Raw genomic sequence first — 20348 nt, 5'->3', positions numbered from 1 at the left:
CCAATAATAGCATTATTAATACTTGTCTCTCAGCGCTTTGGTTTCTATATATCGATCACGCGAGTTTCTCGAACTTTCAACAATGATCGAGCACGCCAGCGTTTTCGCAAAACAAGTATTCTTGATTCTTATTCTCAAGACTCTTCTACAGATTTCGAGATCATGCGTGACTTATACAATACACAGCCAACAATATACGTCGCAGGCAAAAAAGAAAACTACACTGAAATAAATGTAAACAGTACACGTTACGTTCACCTTCAATATCTAACTTACTTGCACTAACTTTGTCCCTTATATATATATATTTAACCCAACTGATGCCTAGAACTTTCTACAAGTTACGAAGCGTTAAGATGTAGCAATGTTCACTTAAATCAATGAGAGAAATTCAAATGGTTAGAAAAACATTACGTCAATTGACACTAATTTAACTACAGAACAGTTGTCATAACTATCTCATCTAAAAACATCAGATACAACACTCGCGGTTTATAATTATCTAAATCGTGGCTCTCGTATTAAATTTAAATGTCGTGTACATTTGACACTGAATAACTAATGTATCAGTGCAAGTCGATTTTTAACTTCCCAATTTTAGAGACATGAGAGAGCTGGAATCATATCATACTGCTAGATGAGGCAAAGATCCTGATCAAGTATTCCCAAATGACACAACATCTTATAGTTTCTGAATTTCAGCATGTTCTTCTATGATGCATCAAATGTAAAACACTTGATGAAGTAATTGTGTATATTAAATGTTAGCACCTTCATTGTGTATTTAAGTAAGTCTGGGAAATATTTCGGCATTAAGATAGACTCGTTGTGGGTGCGTAATAAGATTGACAGCCAAATTCTACTAGGCCTGGCATGGCCAGGTGAATAAAGCATTCGACTCGAAATTTCAGGGTGGCGGGTTCGTATTCCCATCATACCAAACATTCTCGCCTTTTCAGATGTGAGAACGTTTTTTTGTTACGATCAATCCCCTAATTCGTTTGTAAAAGAGTATCCCAAGAGCTGGAGGTGGGTGGTGATGACTAGCTGCTTTCCCTCTAGCCCTACACTACTAAATTAGGGACGGCTAGGACATATGTCTCTTGAGTAGTGCTGCGCAAATTGTCTCTGGAAAGGACAATGGTATGTTTACAGACTTACAACTTTAAACCCAAGTGTTCGATTACCAGCCATGGACAGAGCACAGATAGTATATAGTGTGTCTCTGCACTGATAAAAATAATAATAATAATAAATGTAATGTGTTCACAGAAGCATTTAACTCATATTTCACATTATCAGAAATTAATGTGCGGTGTATTTCGTACATTTCGCTTTCTGATTACGATATATCTGTTTTGACGAGAACGTTGTATCTTGAAATTTATATATTTCAGTTTATTTTCGATCTACTTCAATGTATATTTGTTGTATTTTGGTCGACTAGATAAAACGTATAGTCTAAACCTTTACATACCTGCTCATTATATTAAATCTTGTACCCTATGCAGCATAAAAACCTAATTTTTTAATAGAAAACAAAATACACGACTGAAAATATTATGTTGTCAAGGTCCGGCATGGCCAAGTGTGTTAAGGCGTTCAACTTGTAATCCGAGGGTCGCGGGTTCAAATACCGGTCCCACCAAACATGCTCCCCTTTACAGCGGGAGGGGGGGGCGTTATAATGTGTTTGGTCAATCCCACTATTTGTTGTTAAAAGAGTAAACCAAGATTTGAGTGGTGATGACTAGCTGCCTTCCCTCTAGTCTTACACTGCTAAATTAGGGACGACTAGCGCAGATAGTCCTCGAGTAGCTTTACGCGAAATTCAAAACAAACAAACATATCACATTGCTAAATGGGTAGTCTTTTAGGCAAAAATCAAGGAACATCACGTGATTATTTTATAAAAATCTACAAAACATACATCAGACCTACAACAGAATAAGCATCTCCTGCCTGGATAAACATAACACAAACACAATTACAGAAACTACAAAGAATACAAAACTCAGTTTTAACTTCAGCCTATAAAGTACCACGCAGAACTTCATCGACATTCATGTACAAGTATGCAAATATAGAAACAACATATGAAAGCCTCTTGTATAATGCACTGAACTACTTAATAAGAATTGGCATAAAAATGACTTAATGTGTGATCTCGACAGATACTACGCACCTCTCTCATATAAATATATATTTAAGAATTATAAAACAAGCTGACCACCACGCACTAAATACTTAGAACTAGTTTTATTTTATTGTACTTTACTTTTTATTCTCTTTAGTAATTCATATATATGGAAAAAAAAAGATTATATACAAGTGAAGGAAAAAAAACACAAGAAAACGAATAGAAATATAAAAAAACTTTAAATAAAAAAGAGGGCAAATGAAGACTATACATGGGCATTGCCCTAAAAAGGGCCTGAGTACGGTGTAATACTCTGGCCCAAAGTTCTACTCAACAGCATACTCCAAAGAGTAGACGACAACAAAGTAAGGGATGGAGGAAGAGGTCTCGTGCACCTGACCCTCCTGGGTATTCAAACAATTAACACACCCAATTACCCACACAGAAGAAGCTAACTAGGTAATATTTATTCTTTAAACTTTCTTTGACTTCAGACATCTGCAATATGCAAAATATAAAACAGAAATATCTTAAAATTTGAATATAACAATACTAAAACGTTCGTTTGAATTTCAAATGATTTTTAATATATAAAACAAACGTTTAGTTTTAGTTCCAAAGTCAATAAATTTTAAAATATTCTTGAAATTTTTTATAAAAGTTTTTCTTTTATCTCTGATTTCAAACTTTAGAATTTAAACGACATGTCAGGGAAATGATAACAAAGTTTTATATGAACTGCTTTTGTCCTCTTATAGGTGATTTTAATTACAACAGTCTTTAATATCTTCAAAGATTATAATGTTAAAAGTTTATGTTTTAAAATCGTTTGTCTTGACATTACAAAATTAAAAGTTGAATAACTTATAAAAACGGTAAATAGTTTATAGTGTATGTATTTAAATATTAAGTTATTTTCTAACACAGTCAATCTTTGAATGAAATCTGAAACTGTATGTGTATACTCTTTCTTTTAGTTTCCGTGCTCTTTGATGTTACGCCTTTGTTTCGTACTTTCATTTCTTAAGCACGTTCTTAATATCTCAGTGTATTCAGTGAAATCAAACTACTTAGAATCATTCTTAAGACTAGAGAAAATTCATTTTATAATACCAATCTATTCACGTAAACAAAACAGTATGAAATACTGCTTGTAGAAGACACTGGCTGTTTAGTAGGAAGAGAAGCATTAATACATAACCTTAAGATTGCTTTAACGTATTTAACGTAAACATCACATACTTTTAAAAGACATTCATTCCGAGATTTCTACTATTTAGTTATTGCTTAGATTTACACTCAGCGGAATGTTAGTGGTTAATATTAATATTTTTATATCAATGAATAGATGCACTTGTGTACATACCGAATCGTGGCTTCAAAATCTGGTGGAACACGCAGACTCTTCAAACTATCTCTCCTTCCTACATGAAAGACGATAATGTGCGTTTCCTTTGGATTTATTGAATCCTGCTTAATTGATTTCAGGTCTAGTTTCATGCTAGCAAGACAAATAAAAGTACCCCAACCACGTAGTAATAAGTTGTACACCAAACAAGGACACGTAACTTGTATTAGATGTTTTCTTAGTTTTATTTGTTTGGTGAATCAAATTCCGGACTTTGGAGTTGTAATTCTGTAAACTAACCGCTGATCCTCTTGTGAAGTATTAACCATTGGATGTTTCTGTTTCAAACTGTACATATGAAATTAACTCTTGTAAACCTGAACTACACTAAAGTCCATAGAGAGAAAGCGGAATTTAAAGTGAACGAGTTATCTTCAGAACGCTGGAGGTGATATAGGTTAGAAAAAATTGAAAACATATTTCGTTAGCCCATACTAAACGTACGAGTTCGCGCCCATACCAGCCTGTATCTTATTATCTGCTCACTAAGAATTCAGGGTAGATCTTCTCATTATTAAAAAGTTAGAGAGACTCTTTGATCTTACTTCATCCTTGTGAAGTGCTCTCTTTATAATAACCCATGTGACCACAGGGGTGAAACAGTTTCAATTCAATTTCAGATTGCAACCTGGAACAGAAAAAAAGTTTTCTGAATGTAACTCACAAGATTGGTTTCTCTGAAATACCTCTGAGTAGCTAACATAACGTAATTAGAGAAATTTCTAGATTATTCCGATTTTTTTTATTTAAAATATATTTCCCACGTCACCGAGCGTCAAATTACCTTCCCATGAGTATCATAACATTTAAAGGGTGTGTGTGTTTTTCGTATAGCAAAGCCACATCGGGCTATCTGCTGAGTCCACCGAACCCCTGACTTTAACAGTATAAATCCGTAGACTTATCGCTGTACTAGCTAGGAGCAGCATGTAAAGAGCTCAATCTCAAACATACATTGTTCGTAAATGTTCTTCAATTTCCAAAACGTATATACATAATTTTAATTAATAGAAGAGGTCCAAAATCATAAATACATTAAAGATGCTACATAAATTAAAAGGCTCATCAGGATACGAGTTATAATTTGGAATATAAAACAAAGTATTAAAATGAATCAAACATATATATATACAAATATTCTTTACGCTGTGTGTTATCACAGTTGTATCTAGAACTTTAAATATTTGTCTCTTTTTCATCACAATCCACAGAGTCTGGTTTAGTTACATTATAACACAATTTGGCAAGACGAATCGGCTGGGATGACTAGATGTTTAAGGCACTTGACTCGTATTTCAAGGGTCGTTGGTTCGAATCCCCGTCACATCAAACATGCTTGTCCTTTCAGCCGTGTTGGCGTTATAATATAACGTTCAATCCCACTATTTGTTTGTAAAAGAGTAGCCCAAGTGTTGGCGGTGGATGATGATGACTAGCTGCCTTCCCTCTAGTTTTACACTGTTAAATTAGGGATGGCTAGCGCAGATAGCCCTCGTGTAGCTTTGCGCGAAATTCAAACCAAACCAAGACGAATTATTCTTCTTGATCTATTACAGTGTTATTACAGTACTTTCTGTGATAATTTTACTTTAAAATTTACCGTAATACGCTATTTATGGCTAACTCATAATCGTGCAGTCTATATCCATATGTTTATCAAACCTGAACAACATTTTGGACCCATATTTATAGCCTGGCAGAAGAACAGAACATTCTACACCAACACTGCGACATATACTTATGCAATAATATTCAATTAAAACAATGAGAAAACTTAGAAGGCTTAGTAACATGAAGCAGTAATACAACAATCGCTAATTCACAACAACTGAACTTCAAGCTATGATTCAAACAAAGTTAAGTAAACCAATCTGCGATAAGCTATCGCTTCTAAAATAACTAAATTTAACACTAACACTTCAGGTATATTAATCATAATACTCACGTTAAAAGTAAATTGAAACTTTCGTATATATTTAACACACATGTTGAAGAAAATAAACAAAAAGTAGACTTTATCTAAACCACATTCTTTTTAGACTTGCCTTCTTGTATGCTATTCATAAACTGTATAAATTTCCAATTAAATTTAGATTTATTTCCAGTTCAGTGAAAACAATTATTTAAAAAATCGGCCATTTTACTGAATATTTTTTTAAATAATAATAAAAATAAACATATTTTGGATAGTAAAAAATAATAAACATTTTTTAGGCCACCTAAATAACTGTCAACAAGTGAATAATATTCAAACATTTTACTTTAATTCTCTGTATACGACACAAAAAGATTTAATCTCAGTTAAGAATTCATTAATAGAACAATATTCTAATCCTTTAGCAGTAGTGTAAAAAGTAACTTACCTCTAAAGTTTGTGTATTTAGAATACTAATTTTTTGTCTATAATCAGATGTTTGAAAAACAATTGGAGCTCCAATGGGATATAACTATTTTACTTATAGAGCAGATTTATCTTTGTGCTTATGAAAATAGATTTATCGAAAAATTCATAAATCCCAAGTTTTTGCTTCAGGTTATAAAGATATAGACGATTTAATTGGTATAAATAATCTTGAGACAAATATTTTTATTAACGATATATATTCAGTACAATCATTAACAGAAATTACTTCAATTCCAGTCGTAGAGACACATTATTTAGATATAGAACTTAATATAATCGATAATGATATTAACTTTAATCTTTTTCGTAAAAGATATTTTCCAATATACGACCTACCTTTCTTTTAATATTAATATCACACTCATCTGTTATAAATGCTGTAACTTTACAATTACTGAGATTTTGTAAAATATTGTAATAAATTAAAATAAATCATTATTTATGTTGAAATATTGAATCAAACATATTTAACGGATTCATTGAAAAAAACATGAAAAAATATTAAAATATTTTGTGATAAATATAATGATGTATTAAGTAAATATAAAGAAGCAAAATGTACAATTTTTTATTAAAATTTCAGGAAAATAAGCATTTTCAGTTTTTAATAATGTCGTTTTAACAACTTGACACTATTTTTATGCATATATGAACACCATTATCGCATATACATATAACGACTCAGCTAAAGTCTAAATATTGATAGTTACAGTAGATTGAAAGTAAATTTCATTTAAAAAACTGCAAATAGGGATAATGAACAAGATAAGCATACAAGGTTGAAGATATTATAGACATTATTTCTACTCAAGCAACAAGAACCTATTTTGACTACACAAATACAATTATAGCTAACAGCATGAAATCAAAATAGGGGTTTGTAGGTTGAGTAAGTAATGCTTACAGTATCTTTTGCTTTATATGATTACTTTGTTTACTATCCCTATTTGCATTATTTTTAATTTTCAGTTGTTTTTTTATTCACTTTATGCTTCAAACCTTAAACTTGCTCGTTTTCGTTTTTGCGCCTGCATTTTACTTTAAGCTAGCTATCTTTTTAATTCTATATATTTTTGAAAATAAAAAATATTCTTCTTTTTACGTCCATCATGGAAATTTATCTGTATAATAGCAAAACACACCTATTTGAAACAGTTTAGTTTCGTTAAATACTAAGTTAGTGTACGATGCTCTCTTGCGAAACAATGAAAACCTTTGGATTGGCTTCTTGTAGATTGAATGGCTATTGCACCTGATATCATTACAAGAATGTTATTATTGATAGTGGTATTACATGTATAATCGCTGTGACGTATGGTGATCAACAAACCATGTGTTTGGTATATGTTTGTAAAATGGATATAGCTACTATATTTATATCTATATGAAGAATCTGTAAATACCGGATTGAAGAGACTATTGTTTGTTTGTTTTAAATTAAGCACAAAGCTACACAATAGGCTATCTGTGCTCTGTTCACCACGGGTATCGAAACCCGATTTTAGCGGTGTGAGTCTGCAAACATTCCGCTGTGCCTTTGGGAGTCAGAGAATACTAAGCACTACTGGAATGGTATATAGACTGGATTTTGATTGTAATACTCGTGCCTATTTTTGCTGTAGATAGGCGGAACAAGAAGAAGAAGTAAAATAACAAATGAACGATCACTATTACAAACCATGGTTAATTTAGTGATTTAAGACTTTACGAATTACCATCAGGAAAGCTGGAATGCGAACATCAGGAGGTAAAGTTGTATTACATACCCAAGATATGGAACCTTATTTTATTCTGTTTTCATATTTCTTTGGAGAGCAGTCTTCTTCTTATCAGTGGCGGCGCCAGGATATTTTCATTGGGGGGCTGAGGCAAACTGTGGAGGGGCTTCCCAAAATGCCATCAATATGAAGTATAGATGGTAAATTATAATAATGTAAGTACCAAAGTACATTTCAGAAAGGTGTGCTATTTTGAACTGCGTTTTCAATGCAGTTTTCATTGGAAACTCATACTCTGATTAATAATTCATTATTACAAATCATCTGTTTATGAAAATATGCGTATATGTAAAAGAGGAAATGTTTTCCATATTTTATGAATATATCTAAGTAACAATATTTTGGGGCTGAGGGGGGCTTGGCTCATTTGGGGGGCTCAAGCCACCCCAAGCCCCCTTTTGCGTCGCCACTGCTTCTCATAAATATGTGTAGGAAACACCCACATCTTACTCACCTACCTTATTTTATTTTTCTTAATTTGTGTTAATATTCTTTAACAATAAAGACTGGCGAATAGAGGTTAAGACTGAGAGACGTTTGTATTCCCACTACATTGTGAGTCCTACTTCCGCAATTATCTCCAATAACCACGGCATAATTTATATACTAAATTTTAGCCTGTACCTTGCCAATCTAATTTATGCAGTGCCTAAATGTCTTTCATCACACGTTCTAACTTGCTCTTTTTAACATTGTTCTTCATTTTGACGACAACATTTGCTTAACCGTTCAACAAGTAATTTTCTAAACAAAATGGTATTTCTCAACACTATCAATTCTCTCATACAAGAAATTACTCGTAGCGGAGGTAATGCATCTTTAAACACACTATAAGAGAAGAAAATTATATTTTGTTAAAGTTTTAAGCTTATATAGAATTACAGAAACTCTATTCATTATTAACACTTTTGTTTTGGTTAAAAATAAAGAAAAATAATTCAAATGCGCTAAATTACATGATTGCTCTCGTTGAAATATAAAACCTAATGCTTACCTCACTATATTAATTTTCACGTAAAATTAACACGAAAAACAAAATAAATAGAAAGTTGACCCTCCTTTACCGATCTAAATGTTGAGATATTATTAATATACTTGAATCATTAAATTCGTCAGATTTTGATAAAGAACTAAGTGTTATATAAACACAATATATTATCAAAACGACAGATAAGAAATGTGAACAGTCAAAAACTTAAACAAACGCAAGTCTTAAAAACAAAATGATTATGAATTCAAGAGTGAGAGAAAGGAATATGGACAGTTAAAATAAAAGTAAGCAAATTTCCAAGTGTAGCTAAAATTAACATTCTCCCTATAACGCAGCAAGTATCTGAGAGTGTCTGAACGAAGGAAGATATTGTAGGCAAATAGAATCTAAAGCAACTTACTTTCTGAGTAATAAATGAAACAAAACTGTACAGAAATAAAACTAAAGCAGGCAAATATACAAAAAAACAAATAGCTAATAATAATAATAATAGCTTAAACGATGGAACGATAGCGTTAGCAATTAAAGATAAAATGGGCAAATTTCTAAAACAGATCGAAATCAAACGTAATTAGGCTACATTGCTTAGGCCCGGCGTGACCTAATACATAAGACACTCAAGTTGCAATGTGAGGGTTGCGGATTCGAATCCCCATACACCAAACACATTCGTCTTCTCAGACGCGGGAACGTTATTTTGTACGATTAATCCCACAATTCGTTAGTAAAAGTGTAGCCCATAAGTTTCCAATGGGTAGTGATGACTAGCTGCTTTCCGTCTAGTATTCTGTACCATCCTGCAAAAGAGCAAAATAAAATTGTTGTTATGAAGAATAAATTTATTTGATCCATAACTAATGTGCAAGAGTTTCATGCAAAATATTTTATATATGATATTTTTTCTATACTATTGGAAATTAAATAAAAATAAATTAAAAGATATTCAAATTTTAAGATGTATAAAATTTGTATAATATAAAATCTTACAATTCAAACAAGCCAAAATTGTCCGTCTCATCTTCTAGACTTTTTTTGCGGCTCGCAGGTAAAATGAAGTGCCCAGGGTTTGTCTTGATCCCCGACAGGCATTCCGGAATATGTCTTCTAGGCTTCACACATTTTAGCAGATGCTGTCACAGAGTACTCTTTCGCTCCTGTCTTGATACATTGGCCACATACATAGCAGAATGCATCTGGAGAATGCTTTCAGCTTCTTGATGCCATCTCTGATAAAATCAAATAGGTGTATGTGTTCACTTAAGTAGCCAGAGTGGTAAGCCCCAGTATATATATTACTATGGAAAGTTCTAGAAAATTCTAAAAGGTTCTTGAAAATTCTCGTAAGTTCTATAACATTCTAGAAAGTTCTTGAAAATTCTTGTAAGTTCGAGAAAATTCTCTATCAGCTACTCAGCACTGAATCTACCTGGAATGTTCTGGAAAATGGGTAAATTTGAAAATTTCATTGCCCAGGTCACAAAAGCAAAGTTTGAAAAGAAAATTAGGTCTTTTCCATTTACGTTAGGCATAAGCAATTGGGAAATAACACATTCTGCTCAGGAACAAGAAAAAGTAAAAATTTTGTTACACAATGTTCTCAATCGCGCATCTTTTCGCGCAACCAGAAACATTTATCGAATTACGTGGATTGAGATCTTTTTGTTTTATAGGTATGAACTAATTATTAATTACATTCTTAGCAAACTAATTTTATTATAATTCTCTCAACAACACGTTACTACAATAACATACACCTAATGATTTTCTCTGAAAACAAATATATATGTATATATGATTTCTTTTTTTCTTTGTTTAAGCACATACTTACGTAAAGGACTATCTGCGATCTTTTCATCTTGAGAAATCAAACATCGAATTTTGGAACTAACACGTTGAGTGACAAACATAAGGTAACAATAACAGTTTACACGGACTCTGTGTACTGAAGTAACCATCGTTTTCGATCATGAAAAGATTATTAGTTCAATCAAAATGGTCGTGTCAATTCTAATAATTTAGTAATGCCCAATAAAAGCTGAAGTAAATGAAAAGCGGCCCAGCATGGCCAGGTCCTTAAGGCATTCGACTCGTAATCTGAGGGTCGAGGGTTCGAATCCCCATCTCACCAGACATGCTCGTTCTTTCAACCGTGGGGGCGTTATAATATTACGGTCAATCCCACTATTCGTTGGTAAAAGAGTAGCCCAAGAGTTGGCGGTGGGTGGTGATGACTCGCTGCCTTCCCTCTAGTTTTACACTGCTAAATTAGGGACGGCCAGCACAGATAGCTCTCGTGTAGAGAATTTCTTTGTGCGAAATTCAAAACAAACAAAAGAAAAGCAGTACTCACCAGATTGTCAAGATTACGACATTAGTATTGGGCGTACCATAAAAAAAATAGTGTTGTTAAAAGTAACATTCTCCTTACTGAAAATCTGTAGTAGACAAATAAAATAAGGTTTAGTTGTAGCTTCACTTTGGTTTACAAAACATTCATACGCACTTTACAGATGATATTTTGCCACCTTCAGCACATTACAATATGTAAAAGTTTATATTCTAAGTAATATTAATTTTATGTATAGAAATTTTTAGTTCGCGGGCTGCTTGCCGCTCTCTTTCGACTTTATATCACTTAGGTTTTGGTGTTGCGTTCTAGAATTTTTTTCATGACTTTGAAAATTTGTGTTTTGAGTTTGTAATCATATTTTTATTTTTAAGTTCTTTTCGCACATTTTTGTTTTGTTTTTTTTAATTAAGCACAAAGCTACACAATAGGCTAACTGGGCTCTGCCCACCACTGGTATCGAAACCCGGTTTCTAGCGTTGTGAGTACGCATACATTCCGCTGTGCCACTGACGGGCGTTTTTGCACGTATCTCCTTTCTTCATGCTATTAATCCTTTAGAATTCACCATCTATAGGATCAATTTAAAAACAAAACAATCGTCCTGGGACACAGTCAAATGTTGCATAAATGCAGTATTTTACAAATTACCTCAAAAGAAAAGTGATTAACTTCTATTGTGTGCTATTTTGTCATGTTGAAACCGGAACTTGTTACAAAAGTCTGATTTTGCAACACAGGAAACGTATTTAAATCAATACAATTCTGAAACGAAAATGGAATTGATTTGTGTTATTAAAAAATACAAATGCTTATAACGATACAACAATCAATGGTATTAGAAATCACACATGTCTGTGTTTGGGCAACACTGTTTAAAATAAAATAACACAGTATTTGTGTCAGTTTACAACAAAACGTATAGAGCACAATAAAATTCCTACAAATTTGCAAGATAATTCAGAAAAACAGAAACATTGCGATATACGACAATGAATTAAGTTGGAACTCAGGTTTGCAAGGAAATACGGGCTATTAATCCCTTAGTAACCCAAACAGATTTACAACAGTTGCACTAGAATAATTGATTTCGTGCTCGAGTTGTGTAAAAGCATCATTTAGAGGAATCATGTTCAAGGTAATCCAATCTTTGGTGAGTGAATGAACACGATTTTATAATGTAAAGTAATTATGTGATATTTTTATATGTTTAAGTATTAAGCAATCAATTTTAAAGGAAATGCAAAGCAAATGGGAAAGTTAATAGGCTTAAGAGAGATGGCACGACGTACTCGCGCCTAAATGCATCTTCACATTAAAACATGTCTTAAGACATCAGATAACATTACAATCAACTAACAGTTCCAAAGTATAATCAATTGATGAATGCAGAATTCCCGATCTTAAATACTTCACAAAATTATTTTAAGATATAGAAAGCAGGTGGGGTTAAACAGCAATTTTGTTTAAAAATAAATAAACAGTTTACATTATTAACGTTTTTAGATGAAACATATGGGTCTTCAATTATTTTTTGGTTTGTTTTTCACCTCAAATAAACTATGTTTGATTTAAACACAACAAATAATTTAGGTCACATGAATAACAAACTAGCCTAAGGTTTTTTGATGCGTTGTCAAAATCCAAATAAATTAGGAAACTTCCTTTACGTTTAATGCGAACTTGACTTGACTTTAATAAAACTAGTCACAGATGTCTTACTCCCTTGAACTCCCTTTCGTGTAAGTTTAATAACACACAAACTCAAAGTGGCATAAAACACGGCTTCAGATTGATACGAGAAACTCGTGATGAATGAAGTTACTTATAACTGAAGCTTCAAATTAAACTATATAATTATCTTATACTACTATCTTTGAGATGATAATTCGTATATATATCTAAAATAATGTTATTATCTGGGCCTGATTAAGACGTCAATGGACTTATAGGTAACGTCAGTTCTGTTTATCTCCTTTATCTTAAAATCCGCTTTTTCTTAACCCATTAAACTTTCATATAGAATTGTTTTTTGTAAGATTATTTTAAAATACTACAGATTTTAACTTGAAAAACTTGAGTAGGCCTGTTAAGAAATACTATGGGTCCCTTGACACTGACTTATTTTGATAATCCGGCCTCTGTCTGTTATCGAATCAAGCACATATACACATATAATATCAAACCCTTACCTTAGGTATATCAAGTATGACAGGTGAAGGCAAAATACTCCGTTGGCTCAAATTCCTAGTTATTGAATATTATTGTTAAGTAAATTGTACAGAAATAAAATGCACTAATAAAATAACTTAGCATTTATTGAAAATAAACTATATTTATTATTTATAAATTTATCTCGACCAAGAATATTGTTGGCAAGTGTTAACATACCTATTCTCATAAAGGTAACAATAAAGTCATTTTTAAAAGCAGGGTTATTGGTCATCGATAAACATTTATTCGCCTTTGCGCCATTGTTTTTTTATGTTCAATAAACCTGAAATTGCGAACACTGTAATAAAATAAGACAGCAAAAAAGATACAAAAGTTGGAATCAAATAGAAATTTCTAATCATCAAGTTATGAGGGTGACGGTCAAACTCTACCATTCGGTGTGATAATAGAAGCAAATAGTTGGTGGTGTGTAGTATTCACAAAGTGTCTTCCCTCAAAACTGTCACTTCAAAATCAAAGACGGCTGTCACAGACAACCTTTACCCACCGTGGCCAGGTGGTGAGGGCTTTCGATTACCAATTTGCGGGTCGTGAGTTCGAATCCAATCCCACTAAATATCGCCATTTCAGTAGATGGGACATTATAAATAAAGTATATTACAGGCCCAGCAGGGTATGGTAGTTATAAGATACGCAAATCCTACTATTCGTTAAGGAAATAGTAGTTTAAGAGTTGGCGGTGAATATTGATGACTAGCTAGTTTCCCTCGAGTTTTTCATTGCTAATTAAAGATGACTGGGACAGATAGCCCTCGTGTAGGTTTGCGAGAAAATTCAAGCCAGACTGTCCTCTAGTAGTTTATCGCGAAATTTAACAAGCTAAACAAGCAAGTTGATCAACAACAGAAAAATAAATTCTACAACTAATGTATTCTATTTTGAGCGTCAATACTTTACGCAACAATAAATTTACTATTTATTATTGTGTGAAGTGTTGACCAGTACCACTGATAATGACAAGTAATTCTATAAGTGAGCTTTCCTATTAGAAAGATAAATCTGTCCTAACTAATATCTAGCCAGTCTTTTCTGGATCAAGCTTGTGTACTCTAGTTCTAATATCTTCATGATATAGCACAATGATAACAGTCTCTTATTCTATCAATTTCCTATAGTCTTATGAACTTCAATCCGATCATTTCTTGATTTTCCTTTATCAAGAAAAAGTAACTTAGGAGATTATCTTAGCCAATCCTTTCAGGAGAAGCTCTTCTTTCCTGTAAACCATCTTAGTTGTCTTCTTCTGAGCCATTTTCAAGATTTCATTATCCTTTACTATAAACAATAAACAAAGTGAAGCCTAACAAGTGATTTGACTTGAAAACGGCGTGTCTATAAATACAACTTAAAATTCTATTAGCTTTCCTACTAGCAAAAAACATTGATTGAATGGCTTCAGTTATTTATCCACTACTATACCAATACATTCTTCTTTAGCTGTGCTATTGAAAGGATTCCGTCTATATTAAAATTGTGAACGAGATTATGGTAAATTAAATGCACGAATTTATATTCTCAGCAGTTAAAGATCGTTTGTGAAATATATTTCCAGCTTACCAATAAATTAAAGTCATTTTATAACATCTCAACATCATCAATAGAGCTAGAAATACCTAAATGTGTAATGTAATCACCAAACTTTATTAATTTGACACGTGCTCGTAACAATTTTTATACCAAAATTATATACTGTTTAGTAGATTTATTTTAAATTTAATGCAGTTTGGTATAGTATTTCAACTGCAGAAAGAACAGATCAGTGGATAACAAATCATATTAAAATCAGTGGACCATTTGACCTTCATGACAGTCCTTCTGCCATCGCTACTGAGAAGATAAAAAAAATTAATCTACTATTTGTTACTCTAGAAATCATCGATTCTTCTTGTGAATTTTCTTATTAGAGAGATAAAGCTGTTTTAACCAGCCTTAGTCAGTTTTTTGAGATCTGAAATTAACCAGAAAGGTACACAATGAACCATCAGTGCTATGCCCACCACGACTATCAAAACCCGATTTCGAGCATATAAATCCGCAGACTTACCGTTGTGCCACTGGGGGCCATGTGAAACTGTGATAGACCAAGTTCACAACCTTCTATTTACTTTAGACTCGTAATTCGAGGGTCGCGGGTTCGCGCCCGCGTCGCACCAAACATGCTCGCCCTCCCAGCCGTGGGGGCGTTATAATGTGACGGTCAACCCCACTATTCGTTGGTAAAAGAGTAGCCCAAGAGTTGGCGGTGGGTGGTGATGACTAGCTGCCTTCCCTCTAGTCTTACACTGCTAAATTAGGGACGGCTAGCGCAGATAGCCCTCGAGTAGCTTTGTGCGAAATTCCAAAACAAACCAAACTATTTACTTTAATAAAAGGTAATTTCCCAAATATTTTTCCACCTTACCAATTGGTCCAAATCATTTTCTAATCTCTCAAAATCTTTAACACAACAGGGTTCAATGAATGTATAAGTAAATCTCACTACTTCACTAATTATGTCCATAATAATGTTATAAATATTATTAAGAAAAAACAATAACCCAAGCATTGATCCCTCTAGTAATAAGGCTCTTATTAGACTGGACGTCATTAACAATAATTTTTTTACTTTTGTTTTCCTCATACAATCATTTACAATTCAATTAACTTGTCTTTTCTTGATCACTACTGACACCTTATCCAATGCATTTTGAAAATCAAAGTATACCAAGACCACGTAATTTTCGTTATAAACATAACGAGTAATATTCTTGAACAAAGATAATAGATTAATAACTCGCAATTCACCTTTCTGATATCATATGTCAACAAACTTGTTTGTGAAGCTACTTGTATCGTACTTTATAGAATTTTCTTACATAAAAGTGTTACTAACTGACCTACAGTTCCAAGGCAATTTCTTTCAATGCCTTCAACATAAGAATAACATTAGCTACTTTCCAATCCACACGCACCTGCCCACTGTATGTTGATTTTCCATAAAGGGAGAATTTCGTATATTTGACCTTTGATCTTTTTTGAAATGTGTGTGAGAATCTTGTCTGGCATTGATTATTTATCTTTCTCAATATCTCACTATTTCTATTTCCCACCAAAGTAGTAATATCTTAAATATTTATAATGGAATGCATAGTGTCAGGAATATTAGAAATAACTAATATTCTATTTTAATAACATCTGAAAGGAAATACATTCAACATAAGTCTTGTGAACATCTCCTTTTAAGGCCACAATTCCCAAGTTAAAATTTTGTTAGCCTTTAAAATACTTAAAGTCCTGAATAAAAGTTTTAAATTTATCGTGTAGTTATTTCGCACAAGTTATAATTTCTTTCCTTCGCCAAATCCCTAGCTTTTCTATAGTTTTAACTCTTCCGGTTTATCTTAAACTTAATAAAGTTATCTTTATTTATCTCCTTAAATTTGAATTAAGTTTAATCTTCTGTGATATTCTTTCTCTCTTTTTATGAGTATGTCTATCTTGAGTTAAAGTATATTTGATTAATCTATTTAATATGACATTTTAACTAATTCATCAAGTCCAATAATGTAAAATATTGTCTCATGGTGTTAATATTGACTCACCCATAGTTACAGCACTTCAACTCGCAACCATATCCTAACAAAGCTCTGTATACCTTTGTAGACAAGAGCATCGTCTACAACACTCACAGTCAACAACACCAGTGAAATTAGTAACTTAAAAAGAGACAAAACAGGTTCCATTGGCCTGACAAGAAGACTGGCACCAGTCCAGAAGTTAAGATTTCATAGAAATATTTGTGTATTACTGAAATACCAAATCTTAGTTAAAGTGTATTTCGCTGAAGATCCAATAGACTTACTTGTTGCTCTAAGCATATCTTAGTGTCTTTCACTATTAAGTAACTGTCAACCTGTTCTCTAAAATTTAAGTTCCAAAAATTTCCATTAAATTAAACTATTTCAACTAGAGCTCTAAACATATTTATCTCTTATATTCTTAACATTATAAAAATAACGTTTTATCTTATTCTTGTATCTGTCATTATGTTAATGTTTAAATTTATCTTTAAACTGTTATTTAACTTGTTATGCTACAAGATTAATTCCACACGTCTCTTTGATCTATCTGTCCTACCAATTTCTTTCCTTTACTACCTTATCAAAACCAACTTTAATTTAATTAATAAATATACTTAAGAGGTTCCCCAAATATACTATTATTTAACCTGCTTAAGTGAAGCTTATCTTTAACACTTGATCCAAACTTTTCTCTAAGCTATCCTGCAGATCCAACGAGTCTACTTGTTGCTCTAAGTATATTGCACATGGTCTTGGATCCTACCAAGTTAATCGTTCTTTAATCAAACCCAAGAGAACACATTCAAAAGGGCTATACGTCTCTTACCAATCCTCAAACTGTTAAGAGCTTTAATAAAGTTTTAATCAGTTCTTACAGTTTATAATTTCAAAATACACTCATTGATATTCAGTTTAGTACCAGCAACTAAGCTGTGTGTGTGTTTTCTTATAGTAAAACCACTTCGGGCTATTTGTTGTGTTCACTGAGGAAAATCAAACACTTGATTTTAGCGTTAAATCCGTAAACGTACTACTGTTCAAGCGGAGGACAGAACTAAACTGTCAACACTATCATATTTTATAATTTAGTACCCGAAAAGCAGAATATAGTCCTAAGCTTTTTTTTCTCCCTACAAGAAATAAGTTTCAATACATTCAGAGATAATCTCTCACTGTGTATTTTTATTCATTTAGTTTATCATTACAAGATTCAAAGCTATATACAAAAGTTTTACAAACTTAAAAATTATACTAAGTCTCTATCAGGTTTAGCACTAAATATTGTATTGACAACCCTGCTCCACGACGAGCGGTTTAATTCTGGATTGATAACCGTACACTTCTCTTGACGGTTAGCTAGCTTGAAGTACACGTAAGTCTTTCACCGACGATAATATTTAATGTCTTCGTAGAAATACTAACGCCTGGTGTTAATTTACTGAAGGTAAACAATTTATACTTTTCAAACCTATAAATGATCCTGGTCAAATTCTGTAATTTTCCAAATAACAAGCGTTAATTACAATTACTGCTTCCGCGGCTTATAGTATACTGACTATAGCTGTCCAATAATATTCTTAAACAGTTTCTTCGCGCGTCGACGTATAATCTTTAAGCGGAGTTCTCGAAAGCTCAGTTGGCCTAACAGTACTGGTAATCACTAGCATTTTACATACACCCTGCATTGTTGATTCTTACGCTCGAAAATCTTCTGCAAATTTAGAGAACAGGCGGGGCTTTCATAATACACAATTAACTATATACGTTACATGCATTTTCAAAGATATAATCAACTCAAACAAACATAGATATTAAAATAAATGTATAACAGTAAATCCGTTACAACTGATTCTGGCACTGTGGAAGTATGAAAAGGTCGAATTGCTTCTGTTGTTAATCCAAGCCTGTTTCAAATTACAAGGACGACATGTAAAATACATTCTATAAGATTCGTTGAAACGCCTATGTTTCCAGAGTTTTCGAAGACCTTATACAGAGAAAGATGTATATAGGACACATTTAGAGGGGAATCTTCATTGTTCTATGTCGGAACAGAAAAACTATCACAGCAGAGCGCTTGAGGCAGCAATGGGCACCAGATTCAGAACTGGTGTTAATCAGAAACAACATCTTCATTCACAGTTGTGGTTTTCCTACGACTCAGAAACTGTTATGATAAATATCTCCTGACAAAGCAAAAATAAAATAAATAAGTTTTTTTTTAAGTTGAAGAAAGCACATAAGCTCCAGGTACGTCTTGGAAACCAGAAATCTCATCTGACAACCTATTTCTCAAATCCCTTAAAACACCTCCAATAGAAGTTTGTGTCTTTGATCTACTTAAAAATGCATTTGTATGTCGCAGACTTGAAACGTTATTTAGTTTGGTTAAAGATTCATTCATGGAGTAGAATAACACAGAAATAACTGTTTCCCGAAGAATTCTAATATCCTGGGAAAATTTCTGAAGATCCTTTACTAAGAAACAGTTAAACTGGTCTTCCAAAAAACAATATTTTTAGTACTATGATCTGTGAAACTTAAAAAGCGTTTTCAAAAAGTGTAAACAGCCTTCCATACTTCTTTCATATAACTATATATAAGTTGGTATTCTATTGTTAATGCTGTAGAATTTCCGGATCAAACAAATAATCTGACAGCCATACTTAACTTCGTTAATAATGTCTCAAATAAATCCACCGAAAACACACAAAGTTCTGCTTGTTTATTGTATTTCGGTCATAATACTATAACACAAGGTTCAAAGATCTATCTGTAATTCGTCGAACAAATTTCACCTGTGGAGATGTTATAGTTATGGTCGTAATTGTGAATTAATTTTTGTAGTAAAGAATAGTTGCATAAATGGTAGCTTTTGTGACTGGTTGTCAACTGTCGATAGTCCTAATTTTGAGATAACTAGGTCTAAACTGCTTATAGTGTTCTATGAACCAGTCGTTTAGACTAAGTATCACAAAAAATATCATTCACATTAAAAGTATTCATACCTAGCTTCCCAGAAATGCACGTTATAAAAACTGTAAAGCAGTTGTTTGTTGTCGTTTCACCTGTGCATCCTTAATACTATTCGTATCTAGGCTTTATGTTTAGGGTAAAATTAAAGTTTATACTTTGATTCCTTGGAAAGTTGTTTAGAGTCGAAGTAAACAGCTTTAGCGCATTAATCACCATTAGTTTTAGTTATTGTCGTAAATAGTTGCTTTCAGCTGAGTTTGATGTATTGACATCCATAAGCTGTATCAACCGTTAATTTTTGGTTAAGGTCGTATATAGCTATTATTAGCTAAGTTTAACATTACAACATTTGTTAAGTTATATTATATTTTTATATTTACTTTCTTTCTCGTATTACGCTTCGAGTATTTGTGCACACACAATGCATAAATGTTATACTTATGCTATATATATAATGTTATAACATTTTATATAAATGTTATATAAAAGCTCTTCCGGCTTTTAGAGAA

Source organism: Tachypleus tridentatus, chromosome 11 (assembly GCF_004210375.1).
Source record: "Tachypleus tridentatus isolate NWPU-2018 chromosome 11, ASM421037v1, whole genome shotgun sequence".
Classification (NCBI taxonomy): domain Eukaryota; kingdom Metazoa; phylum Arthropoda; class Merostomata; order Xiphosura; family Limulidae; genus Tachypleus; species Tachypleus tridentatus.
Note: the sequence above shows the minus strand (reverse complement) of the source record.